Raw genomic sequence first — 12,584 nt, 5'->3', positions numbered from 1 at the left:
TAATATTTTCGCTCAGTGTAGTGGCTTATAACAAGCTGTGACCATTGGAGCGCTGTTCGGGCGTTGTCACATATTTTTACGCTTTTGCGGTTTGCAGCATAATAGGGGAGAGAGGGTGTAATTAGGGGCGGTATCTGTTGTCGGTCGGTTGACAAAATGTTGGGCAACTGGGCAATTGGGAAAGACAAGATATAGGATCGGATCGCGATGGCTAAGGGCTTGGACTAACTATGGTATATGGCGGAACGGGTTTCATACATGTCATCATAAGCTTTTCGATGGGAACTTACACAGGGAATTCCGCGAAAATCGATGTGTTGATAAATTTTGAAGATGGCTGATATAAATTTTGGAATAAACATGGCGATTGGAATTATTCTTATTCCATGTGAATCTATGGGGCAGTGACCAAAACCACCTGCTCGACTATCGATTACACGTGTAAATAAGACAATTGGCATCTGCGAATTGAAACCGAGCTGGAAATTGCGGAGGAGGGCTGGAAAATAGCCGAAAGAAAAGAAAATTAAGTGATCCCCTAGATCCGGGGAGAGGGGGATTGCTATATTCAGGTAGCTGGAATTTCTCTAATGGCCTTAAACTTAAACGATTCCGACCATTCCATTGTTGGCTGCGCCTTTTGTTGTTGCCCGAGTCCCGCCCTTTGTTGTTCTGTGTGTGTTTATTGTAATCGATATTTGGGCAATGCAATGCAGCAATTGAACTCAATGAAATCGAGAACATTTGGACTAACAAAAAAGAAAGTAGAGTAGTAAGGCAGATCCAAAATCCATCTGAAATCGAGGGTTAGCGGCAATTGAATCTACTTGACTGCATCCCCCAGACCCAAAAACCAAATCCCACATGCACCCCCATATCAGGAAAACAAAAGGAAGATGGAAGATCGCCGGAATTATCAGCAGCTGTGGGCTTAAGTTTTTTTTTTCTTTTATTTTAACTCGCTTTCAAATCACACGCACATGGACTCAAGCTCTGCGGGCTGACTTTGGTTAGTCTGGCGAAAAAGGAACCCTAAATTAATCCAAATTAATCCGAAGTATCCATTGCAATGCCCGCTGAATAAGAGACTAAAGCTAAATCCTACTAATCATCAAAGTTCGAGAAACGTAACTTAAACTATGGTTAACCTTTTCAAATCAAAAGATTTCGATGTTTAAATATCCTTTATGCCCCCCGTATCATCTAACCCATCCCAGTTGTTTGGACACTTTACATTTGGTATCCAGCGCTATTGCGCTTTCATCTGCGTTGTCATTGCGGCCATTCATCAAAGAGCCTCCAGATTGTCCAGGGTACAGGGCACTGCTACACCCCCTCAGCGCCTCGTTCGAATTGGGACTCGGATTCGGATCGGATGAGACCTATTATTTGTAGGCCATAAATTTTATTGCTCAACTGGCGTTTGTGCAATTAAATCTCAATGGCTTGACGGCGGCCGCCGTCTTTGTCATTTTAGCCCTGCGACGCGTGTGCACTTGAAAAAGTCACCGAGGGTGAGGGATGCGAGTGTACGTCTGATGATACATGGTCTTAACTATCCAACTATCTCTCAATCGACCTCGCACCACCCAACCGACGCGCAAATATTGTGACAATGCTATGCCTAATGACCAAATGCCTCCGTTTCTGGGTAGGCACGATCCCATCTGATAGCATCACCATCTATCTCTCCATTAACCACAAATGTCGCAAGCGTCTATCACCTATCGGGAGATCTAATCGCTGGTGTTGCTGGTTAACTCCCGGATTGGCTGGTTCCAATCGGTCCACTTAACACAATCCGCTTTTTGTCTAAAGACTCGTTTGCTTTTTATAGTCCAAGTTCGTTATCTGAAATAAGGGAATCCTAATTAAACGACTTTTTTTTATCAACAGCAATGGAAATAACAAAATTGATTCATCTCTTCAAAAGTATGTTTAATAATGCTACCGTTCAATGAAATCCTACTTTAAGTCTTTAAAATATTGGCATAGTGCCGATAGATACATTCGGTATCTGACATTCACGTCTTTTCCCAACCACTCACTTGGTATTCATTTACCTCTGGCACTCGGCACTCATAACTCACATGTCGCCTTATTAGCAAACCCATGGCCAACTCATTGAGTGGATTCCTCCAGCTTCTGGTTTTTCTTTAGCGTTTTTTGCCATTCACTTGCTGGCATTTGGCGCAGATTGGTCAAAGGGCATCAGGCACCGAGATCTCGTGTCCTAAGCCATAAACGTGGACATGGACCTGATGGAGCTGCAGCTGAATTGGGAGTGGGAGTTTCGAACGTGAGCCATGTGCCACACCCTTTTCGGATGGTACACTGTGCGAAAGGGGGCTTAGGGCAATCAAAAATCATGCTAATCATATAGTGCAGCTACCTCCATGATATCTAAGTCTAATCAATTTTTCTGAGTGCAACTGAAAGAGTCGCGCGGGTTGGATAGCATTTTCCCACAGGCGCCGCCATCAGGCGCTGCCATAAACGAGCTACGTGTCGCCATCAGGTGGCGTTGTCCCGCCCCAGCACTCCCATATCGAGCAAATCTGCAGAATCTCCAGCCTCGTAAAAGCATCCACCATCCGAGCATCCTCTGAGGGAAATTAAAGAAAGGCGACTGGAGCAGGCGCTTAGACAAAGTCAACCCTTTGATAAAGTTGGCCAGATGAATGGGCCCAGTGGATGGGGCAGAGAGCTGGGGCAAGGGGATGTGTAGGGGTTTCAGGAGGGCTGTGATTCTATTAGCAATTTCTGCGGAAATCGAGGCATCTCTAGAACCGTTAGCATCAAAGGGCAGCGCCACTTGCCCGCCGTTCCGAGCCGTCAGCAAGCGAAGCGCTTGAGCGAAAACAGTAGCGCCGTACCCACCGGTACTGCCCGTGCTCCCCCCCTCAGCCATTCCTGCACTGAAAAAAAAAGTTAAGAAGTAAAACACTAAATTCAATAATCTACACTTTTATTAACGGCTTTTGTAGAGTCTAGGGTATCATTGAAAGAAGTTAGGTATAAGTACATTAAATGTAAAAGTCCAGGAAAATATAGTCCCCCAACTATCCTGTTTCTCGCGGTGTAGCTCCCATCGACCCAGTTCCAGTGGCTGCAAAAACAAATGCTCGAGTTCAAAGCCTAATGCGAAAAATTCGCAGAAATCTGTCATCGCCTTGTCAACGCTTCGTCATCGTCAGTGGCAGCACAGGAAGAAGCCAGCGGACCATGGAGTCACTGAGCCCGAAAAACCGAACTGTCCTGCCCCATAGAACCCCCAACCCCCAACCATACCCCTCCCCGCCCCCGGGCAAAGTGTGGCTCCAATTGGCGCTTGACATGGCCCCGACGATACAGCAACAACGGACAGACAAGCGGACAAACGGACAGACGAACAGACGGACGGACAAACGAAAATATTGTTCCATCAAAAATCCCAGCAACGTTTGCTGATTTACACGGTAAAAATTATAGAAGCAGTAAACTTGAAAAATGCTCAATAGATTTTCCACAAGGGAACTAAATTATAAATATATTCCTTTCTTATTTTCAGAGATAGATATGTAATAAATTTTGATTGTCTTATTTTATATAGAATATATTCTTTATTTTTTCTCTGTGTAGATGCTGTTGTTGGCTGCTGTTGCCGTTGTCATTGTCGGCGATCATATCAAAGCGGCGCAAATTTCCTGCCGGCATACAGATAAGCAAGAGTGTAGGAGTTCGGGAGCTAAATAAAAAAGGCACCAAAAACTGATGGCGAGGGGAGCCTGGCGACAGTGGAAAGCAGAAGGCTCCGATCCTGACCACTTCCAGGCGACCTAACCTGGCGTCTATCTAATTGTTGTCTCCATACCCTCCGATAAATAAAGAATCGCCCACATTTTGGTAAGCATAAACAACATATATTTTACCCAAAACATGCAGTATATAAATTATAATAGTTATATCTTTAAACGCAGCTAAATCTTTTATAAATAGGAAGCTTTAATATCTTGGCAGAGTAATCAAAGTTCGTCATTTAATTATTAGATCCCAGTACTCATCAAACTGCTGTTGACATGTTGTCAGAACGGCGACGTTCTCTTAGTTTTTTGTGTGCTCTTTTTCCGCCTGTTGCATGTCATTTGGATCTGGACCGATCTGGCGAGATACCCCTCGACCATTATCTATATAGTTGCAGGATCCGAGCCGCTCGGCGCTATTTAACTTCAAAGGGCGATGGCAACTGGGCGCAGAGCATTTAGCGCCGAATTCCGGACAACAAAAGGCAGGTAGCAGGTAGATTGACCGCAGCCCCCAAAAACGTTTGTAGCCCCCCTCGTTAAAATTATATCATTCCGATTCCCCTTTTGCATTTTTGTCGTTAGATTTTTGTGCACTTAATTGCCGCAATTAGCGTGGGGCGCTTTGTAGTGATGCCACACTGCAAGTGAAATGGGCCGTCAAATTGTCATTTTTTTGTTCGTTGTCTGTTCTCAACCCAGATCGGAATCCCTGGAATACCCCTGCATTCCCTGCCGCCTCTTTTTGGCAATTTGGCAGGCATAATGAAAGGAAACTGGGAATTTGGGCCTCAGGTCAGCATCCTAAACGGATTTAAAATGAAATGAATGAATGAATCATTATTATTCTTATCCTTAAATCAAAAGTAACTAGTTGGGATTTCATTAGGCTTCGCCATATTCACTTTTTCTCCTGTGTGAGCTTATTATTCACTTTACTTCGGTGTGAGTGCACTCGTTGAGCGCTTATTCACACGAGTGCCAAATCATCAGCGGCTCAGTGGCTCTGATTCTCGATTCCCGATTCCCGATCCTCGTTTCTCGATTCCCGATCCTTGGCTGCCAACAGGCGCTGTCAATAAAATTTGCGTCTGCCCCCCTAAAAGTAATGGAAAAAAATCAGAGGGGGGCATTTAGGAGGGGTTATACACGCAGAGGAAACGAAGGGGAAAGGCGCCGACGAGCGACCGAATGGCGCGCCTGTCGTGGTCGATCAAAATCAATGCGCCCCACGGAATTGCGAATCAATTGCCAAGAGTCCGAAAAAAACGTAACGAAAAACTTGAGCGGCAACGTTCAGTTTCGGTTTCATATACAACTTCGGTTTTCGAGCAAGATGCAGATGCAGATCCGGGGGATACAACGATACAACGGTATCTCCCAGACGATGTCAGCTTCAGCTTCAGCTCCAGCTTCAGATTCAAACCGCCGCTCAGTCCTTCAGTCGCTCAGTGCTCAAGTCGATCAAAGACAAAGTCCCGGCGCTGCGATCCCGATCTGTTGATCCGCCGTTTTCCAGCTCACAGCATCTGGAATTGGCCGAGTCCCTGTTGCCTATCCTATATCCCTGATATATACAGATATCCCCGATTCCCGATCCGCAGTCGCCAATACAATGCGCCCTCCGATTGGGGCTGCGATGAAGACGACGCTCTTTTTTTGGCGACAGCGACAGCAACAGCGACACTGACAGGTCAACAAGGGGGTACACTGCACAAAAACAGGCACCTAGTCGTATCAACAAAATGCATAACCATTAAGCGTGTTTAAGTTTGGAATTCAAGATGCAAAACAGGCAGCTTGAAATACTTTCTTTCTGATTTATAGCTTATTTACTGACCAACACAACCCAAAGAAATTTGGCTCAGTGCAGAGTTTGCAATACAAATAGCACTGCGAATGCCAGTGCGAGTTCGGGAGTATTCAAATGGAGTCGGAGGCAAGATCTCAGCCTGCCGATTGTTTTTTTTTCCAAGCAGTTTCGTCTGTTATTTTTTTTATTTTATGTCTGAACCCGCAGCTTCTGGTGCCTCACGTTTCGTCTTTCTCGTCGTGGCGCTTGCAGCTTGATCGATGAATGGCCATTCGGCGGGTCCTCCGCCAGATCCTCCTCCGATCCTCCCGTTGCTCCCGCTGCTCCCGTTGCTCCAGATGCTCCTTCACCGCGACGGCAACTTCAGCGCCAAGTTGCGAATCCAAGCGCCGCTGTTGAGCCGGGCCCAACACAATCGCAATCACAATGGTGAAGCAGGCCCAGTCCAGTCAGTGTCAGTCTTGCTTATGGTCTGGCTTTTGGTTTCGGCTTGGGCTTCGGTTTTGGCCTCATCTCCTGGCTTTGGACCCGGTCTTAGGCCCATTGTCGATCTCATTTCATTCCGTCGTCATTTGTTTTTGCCTCATTTTCGGAAGCGATCAGATCGACCAGCACACACCGATTTCAAGCGCTATACGAGTATGTGAGCAATATTGAATGCCTTTAATGGCTCGCTTTTAATAACAATATGTATAGCTCTTAATTCAGTATTATGTTTAGTTCTAACACGTCTTCTAAACACCCGGATCATAATCATATGCTAACCCTTTTATTTTTGAGCACATCTGCCTTGACCAGCTAACCAAGAAGAGATCCCCCAATTATACCGAAATCCCATAATTTTGGGTGGGTGATTATTCCTCATTAACCTGTTTTTTCGATCGCCGCAGGGTATTTAGTTCGGTGTCAGGCTGAAAACCCTTGAGCGCCAATTTCCGTGGAGCGCAGGAGGTGAAGGGAAACGGGCGCTGGTCATGTCCACTTTGTTTGCCTCCAAATGACAGCTGATTGCCTCTCAGCCTTTCGGGATCCGTTCCTTTCGATGGGATCGGTTCTCTTCGGATCGGATCGGTTGGTTTGGGTTAGTTTGGTTTGGTTTGGGCTTGGTTCCTCCGGTTCCAGTTCGATCGACCGTTCTCAGGTTCTGTGTAAGCCGGCGCCTTTAATTGGCATTTGAATGATGGGCACACACGCTGCCCGCTCCTGATGCATTGCAAAAAATGACTGGCCTAAATGTGTTTAAACAAAATATAAAAAAAATAAGTAGGGAGGTAGAACTTAGTTATAAAGCATATTCAACAATATAGTGTAGAATGGATATACAGGGAAACAGTCTGTCTGTAATACCTGTCCTCTGCCATAGGATTATTAACTATATTCATTTGTTTTTGCGAGTGTAGCGCTCTACAGCCGTCTCGCTCTTATCAGGCAGCGCCTTATCAAACTTGTCGATCGCCTGTGGCTGGCGCTTATCTGATGCTCGTTTTGGATAAACGCATCATTATTACTGTCGCCGCCACAGCGACGTCGTTCTCCAAAAAAAAGAAAAAAACAAGAAGAGAAGAAAAATAAAGAAAAAGGGTTAAGGCCGGACGGAACCACTGAAAAACCATTCGGAACAGTCGGTGGTCGGTGGTTCGGTGGCTCGGTGTTTCGTGTGTTGTTGTGTTGTCATTATCAAGCGATCTCAATCGCTGCTAATTAATTTCTAGGGTATTTAAGTTAATTTACATACGGACAACAAGCACCCGCGTACAGCTGCCGCGAGCCATCTGAAAAGAATTCAAGAATTTTAAACTGAAGAATAACAAATATTATCCTAAGAAAGAGATGGCTGTGTGGTAGAGAGAGAGGGGGAGAGAGAGACAGAGAACATGTGCCACGCATTGTAGACTTTAGTGCGTAGGCGTCCGTCGTTTAATTTTTGTTAATTAAAACAAATGTCTGTTTCGTTCCTTCCCACGGAGCAAAAGGGAGGGGTAGTGTGTGGGAAGAGTGTGAGCGAAATCGCTCAACGACTTTCATTTTCATTTCCGTGCCATTAAACAGGCCGTTAAGCAGGACCCACGATCGCAGCACTTTGTAAATTAGGAAAACTACTCAATTGCCTATAGGGTAGGCGACAAACTAAGGACATTACAAACAATACCAAACAAAAATCTACAAAAATGGGATTTGTCATAACCTTAAACACTTCATTATGTCTTTGAAAAATCATTTTTGAAAGTAACAACACGCTTCAAAAGTATTTTAGAGAATTTGGTTTTCTAAAAGCTGTGATTTTGAAACCTCTTAAAGGTTTAGCTTAACAATTAACTTGTGCTTAAGCAATTGCCCTTGAATCGTAGCACACAAAGGGCCAAAACACATTACTGATTCGATAAAATCAAATCAACAACAACTAGTTAATAGCCAACTGTCAGACCCGCGCCACCCCCACTCAAAATAAATACCCAAATGTGTTTCTGTTTCTTTTTTTTTTTTGAGAATTCTTCTCATTGCGCGACGCTTGCGATAAAAACTTAATAAATAAATTGACTTTATGGTTATGGGGCGCACACAGCTATAGTCGCGAATAGAAAGATAGTGCTACAGATGCAGCGAGTAGTTGGGGGTGGAAGATTTAGCCGCAGATATCCAGGGTTACAAACATATGACGCTCTGGGGTACAATGTCCTCGCTGTCTCGATGCTCATCCTCGTTCCCATTCCCACTTCCACTTCCACTTCCACTCCCACTGCCACTTTCATCCTAGTTGAAAGTCCTCGAGACCTCGAGGCTCGTGGCAGGCTTTTGTGATGCCGCAAATAAAACCATAAATAAAACGCAAACGGCTGTCCGCTCCCCTCTAAACGCACCCCCTCCGAATCAAAAGCCCCCGCCCCTGGAACATCAAGCGTTCACTTTTATCAGGCGCAAAATGTATTCATGAGTAATTGTCACGCGGGTCGATTGGAAAGGGAAATACTAGCGCACTGAGAGAAAATATCTTTAGAAAGCCCATCAGCCATAGGAAAAGACATTTCTCCGAGTTGTTTTCGATTCACTTTATTAAATACGATAAATAAATAAACGTGACTTCAACTAAGGCTTAAACTAAGAGCTGCTTATTAAACTATAATCTTTATCAATATCTTCATTGGAAGTCCTAATTGTTTTAAACCTTTACTTGCAGGACCAACGCTTTTCTGACCGTGTGCCTGCGGACAACCGCTTAGATGGCGAGCCGGACAAACGGATGCTTGGAAGGATGGATGACTGGGGAATTGGATTCTCCGATTGTTGTTGCTGCGAGCGGACGGAAGCTATCGGCCTGGCGGAAGTGAACGGCCGCCGTTGGCGTTTTGGCCACGTGATCGGAAGGAAGCGCAACTTGCGAATTGAAACATCCGATGCAGACGACAAGGACATCGAGATGTCTCGATGTCAGCAGCAGCGTACTTCGTCCTACGTCCTTCGGCCTTCTTCCTGCGTGTCCTCGAGTGTCCTCGGGCAAAGTGACACCAAATTGTCGGCTAATCTGTCGATGACTTTCACCCCCGAAAGCCAAAACACCAAAAAACACCCAACCCCTCGAACCATCAGATGGGAAATTTAATTTGCACCCAACAACGGATGAAGCAACTGCTCTGAATACAAATATATGCCACTTTTTTTCGAATTACTTGTAAACTGAATTAGGGTAAGCCGTAATCTGCAATTCAAAAGTTTTTCAAGGAGAAATAAAAGGAATTATCTAAGCGTATGGCGATAGTAGTAACAGTTGTAATCCTCGGTATTATCCTTGCTTTAGTGACAAATCGAAGTGTTTATTTATTAAATACTAACTTAAGTGAACGTAAAGTAAAATAAAGCATTTATATTACATTTTAAGCTACTGTTTTTGCAATACCCAAGAGATCTCTTTCACTTAAAAGGGTAAGTTTTGATTTAATTTCGAGACAGTTTGAGAAGCACTAATCTCGCTGGTCAGTGGCTTGTCTCCCTAGTTCTTGCTTCATTTTCCTGTGAGTGCGTGTGTGTGGAGCGCCATTCATTGTTGTCTTGAAGGCCCAAATGTTGCAGTTGTTGTAGTGGCTTACTTGCAGCATTTTGCTGCTGCTGCTGTAGTTGTTGTTGTTCTTGCGCAAAAAAATGTTTGACTGGCGCCACTTGAATAACTTTGCCGAAGATGTCGCTGGACACAAGAGAAGGAGGGTTCCAAAAACCCAAAGCAGGGGGCAGCTTTGCCGGCGTCGTTGTCTCAAAATAAAGACGATCCAATCCGAAAAAAACGAACGAACGAGTGCACACTTAAATACAAAAGGACACGAAAAGAACACGACCCAAGGATTGCACGAGACCCTAGGTAATTCGCTCTTTTTCTGAAAACCCTTTCGAAACCTTAAAAGTTTAGTTCTAAAATAGTTAAAACTTCGGCAAAGTGATCCTGGGAATTGTAGTGATTAATTTTATATGCACTAAAAACCCTCTCGAAATTCCTTTAGTGCCCGACGTATTAGCCAATGTACCTCAGCTAATTGGCGTTCGAATCAAATGGGTCTTCGTAACTTTTCTTTCTGTGTGAAAACCACCTCCCCCAGCCCCTTGGCAGTTGCAGCACCTGAAAACCCACCATAAAATCCCCCTTTCACAGCCCTCGTTTTGATGTAGCTCGCTGGCTGCCAACGCGCTTTTGTCTTAAAGCTCTGGAACTGGCTGGCTGCTGCTGTTGCTTTTGTTGCCGATGTTGTACCGATGTTGTTGCTGGGCATTGAAGACGTTGCTTATAAACGTTTGATCAGAAGCCGGTGCCGCCGCCTCAGTGAAGTTATGCGCTCCGCAGTCCTTTTGGCCGTTCGGTTTTTATTTTATTTGTTTTTCTCCTTGTTTTTTGTATTTTTTTCATACCCGGCTACTTGAGGCGCCACCAAGCTTCTGGCCAAGCGAACAAAAAAAATGCCTTGTTGCCCCAATGTGTCGCCCCGTCTCTTTCGCAGTCGCACATGTCGTCTCTTTCTGCTGCCGACTGTGTGTTGGCCGCAGCGCCTTTCGTTGGCGCTAAGCAACGCAGGCCAATTGGCGTCATCCTTCATGCCAGTGGGGATATATTTACTCGTACCATATATCTGGGCTATTATTGTGTGTATGGCGGCACTTGCCGCCTTCATCCTCATGTTGCTTTAAGGCACTGCGAAAAAAGCAATAAATTCATAATTGTAGCACATTTCTAAGACAGGGATTGCTATGCAGACTCGTGAAAACTAACGCTGTTGATATTGTTTGCTTTTTAAAACGTATCTATTAACACCAGGATAGTAAATGCGTTTATATGTTTATTTTACGTCATTTTAGCACTAACATTTTCGTTCTGTGTCGTGTGGCAACATCAGTAAATCAAAAAGCCGCCACAGCCACAATTGGCGTAGGGGCGGTAAGGACCTACAACCTAGGCGGTGGTCTCGGGGATCATTCGCTTGGGGTCTCCCAACCATCCGTACCTTAACAAAAAAAAAAAAGAAGCAAAAACCAAAAATGTCGGCATATTTCTTGTTTTGGTTATGCCACATTTTTGGTAATTTATTATTTAGGGTGAGCGGTTATTATTATTATTGTGACTGTTCCACTGGTCCGGTGTTTTCATCAAACAATTAATATCTGTTCAATCCTACCTTATATTCTATATCAAAAATGCGTGCTTAAAGATCATTTAATTTAAACCATGTTTGTTAGGCTATTTATTTTATTATTTACGTTTTAACTGGGATAATTTAATTCGGATAAGAACGGACTTCTTATCTTTGTTATTCGAGAAGGTTTGAGATCTGCAGAGGCGGCCAACGAAGTGGAAAACATTTTGAGAGCCTTAGCTCAAATGTGTGACAAAATCAGCTGCATTCCCGTGGGCGGGTTTTGCAGGGGCGATGATTCACGTGGTTGAGTGGTTCGTGCAGAGCCAGGAATAAATATTCACCCGACAGCGAGGCAATTAGCTTTGTGCCACACATAGCCAAAGCACCCGTTCAAGTTGCAGCATCATCGTAGTCGAAAAAATAAAAGATCCAGGTCAAGTGCTGCTCCACGAAGACGAGGCAGCACAAGATGTCTCCAACACCACCCAGTCACCCCAGCCATCCCCCCTCTAAGACCCACATCTCTTAAAACCCCCCCACAATTCGGACAAGTGCGCCCATTAGGCAGCGACACAGAGTTTTGAGGGAGCAAACAACAGCAGTGAAAATCAAGTGAAAGACACAACAGGACGAAGGACTGAATCAAGGGAGGACAAAAAGAGGTGGAGTCACAGCAACATGACAAACATGACATGCCTGAAACTTGGGCAGGCGCCCCTTCCCTAATGCACAGAAAAGAACCATTATCGCAGGCCGCCCGGTAGGTGGCGATACCCTCGAGGACAATCTGGACATCCCGACATCCTCGAACACTGGACAAAACGGCATCCCCTTTCGGCCAGCGGCCATCGGCCAGCACATGTTTGCCTCCAATTAGAAGTTTTTCGGGCTAGCCAATGCCTTGGGCCTATTTGTCTTGTCAGCTACTAAAAATGGAGCAGCAATAAATGAACTGACAAAAAAAATGGATCCACAATGGCAAACGTGGGCGGATTAACTCACATTTTTGACTACAAAATTTAAATTTTTGGTACCACGCGATCATACTGGTCACCTTCTGGGATTCCTGTTCGCCTGGTAATTTAAACCGAAAAATCAAACAATTTGCATTACAAAATGCGCGTATTTGTGCCGAATTTGTTAGATTTTTGGATTTTTGGTACCAAGTGATCATAATCAGTAGCAGGTGTATACTGAAAACCAACTGATCGTTGGTCACCTTCTGGGATTCCTGTTCGCCTGGTAATTTAAACCGAAAAATCAAAAAATTTGCATTACAAAATGCGCGTATTTGTGCCGAATTTGTTAGATTTTTGGATTTTTGGTACCAAGTGATCATAATGAGTAGCAGGTGTATACTGAAAACCAACTGATCGT

At 44.6% G+C, this 12,584-nt stretch overlaps 1 long non-coding RNA gene across 1 annotated transcript in view; it reads left to right on the top strand.

The window, feature by feature from the left end:
• The window catches only part of LOC117147469, a 70,491-nt gene extending 61,042 nt beyond the window's left edge, over positions 1 to 9,449 (top strand). The window contains exons 2-3 of the long non-coding RNA XR_004459844.1: positions 3,622 to 3,885; positions 8,771 to 9,449. This is a non-coding gene — a long non-coding RNA (uncharacterized LOC117147469). The remainder of the gene's footprint in view (positions 1 to 3,621; positions 3,886 to 8,770) is intronic.
• The last annotated feature ends 3,135 nt before the right edge of the window (positions 9,450 to 12,584 follow it).

The sequence above is a fragment of the Drosophila mauritiana genome, chromosome X (genome assembly GCF_004382145.1).
Source record: "Drosophila mauritiana strain mau12 chromosome X, ASM438214v1, whole genome shotgun sequence".
NCBI lineage: Eukaryota > Metazoa > Arthropoda > Insecta > Diptera > Drosophilidae > Drosophila > Drosophila mauritiana.
This window is presented reverse-complemented; position numbering and strand designations above follow the sequence as displayed.